The sequence below is a fragment of the Etheostoma spectabile genome, unplaced genomic scaffold (assembly GCF_008692095.1).
Source record: "Etheostoma spectabile isolate EspeVRDwgs_2016 unplaced genomic scaffold, UIUC_Espe_1.0 scaffold362, whole genome shotgun sequence".
NCBI lineage: Eukaryota > Metazoa > Chordata > Actinopteri > Perciformes > Percidae > Etheostoma > Etheostoma spectabile.
This window is the reverse complement of record NW_022605592.1, coordinates 23,553-24,400: the sequence shown is the minus strand read 5'-3', so window position 1 is coordinate 24,400 and position 848 is coordinate 23,553. Positions and strand designations below refer to the sequence as shown.

The 848-nt window shown below is 42.6% G+C and overlaps 1 protein-coding gene across 1 annotated transcript in view; it reads left to right on the top strand.

The window, feature by feature from the left end:
* Window positions 1-848, top strand: part of LOC116686406 (uncharacterized protein PB18E9.04c) — a gene marked incomplete at its 3' end in the record, with an annotated part of 51,747 nt that overhangs the window by 31,007 nt on the left and 19,892 nt on the right. The gene's annotated exons all lie outside the window — the stretch shown is intronic.

Below are 848 nucleotides of genomic sequence, written 5' to 3'. Positions count from 1 at the left end.
CCATCACAGCACGAACGCCGGCGGAGGGGGGCCAAGCTGCGGATGGACGGGTGGAAGGTCCAGAAGCGGGTGGGGCAGAGGGCCAAGGACTTTTCTTTCTCACCAATAGCATTAGTTTTCTCAAGATACTACCCAAGGTAAGCCCAGCCATCCCACAGGCCCCCATTGGCCCACGTGGGAAAAACGACACATATCCCACACATCCCGATAGATAAGATGTCTAAGAACTGTGGCATTCCTGTACGCAATAGAAACAGTTGAAGAGTACAAAATGGGCCAAAAAACTATCCCTAGGATGTTCCAGCCCTTTCATTGCAACATAAGGCCCTTCCTTTGGCATTTCACCATTTCCTCAAATTATGATACTAGTCCCTATAAATTCATTTATGTATGTGACTATCTTTTTATTTATATGGTTTGAGTGATGTGTATGTGTTTTGTATTTCAGAAGTTAGATTTAGCACATTTTTTGGGCTTTTTTAGAAATAAGACATGCCTAACAAACAGCCCACATACATCTGTAGGCCAATACATTCAGGTAAATCCATTTCTATCATGGTAACTTTCTTATCTGGATTTTTATCCTGTTCTCAGTGAACATTGGCCTAGGGTTACTATTTTACGTATCGTCCGGTAATATGCCCTTACAGTAGTGCTTTTTATTACTTTTCAGATGATTTACTTGGAATACGAATAGAATACTACTGTGTTCTAACCTTTGTCTCTTTGCTAGTGAGCGGCCTAGTGTCACACTGCCACTAGAAACAACAAGTTGAGAGTGTTAGCTTCACAATGACCTCAGGGTCATCCCAGAAGGCCAAAGCATGTGGAAACTGCAGCACTTTTTA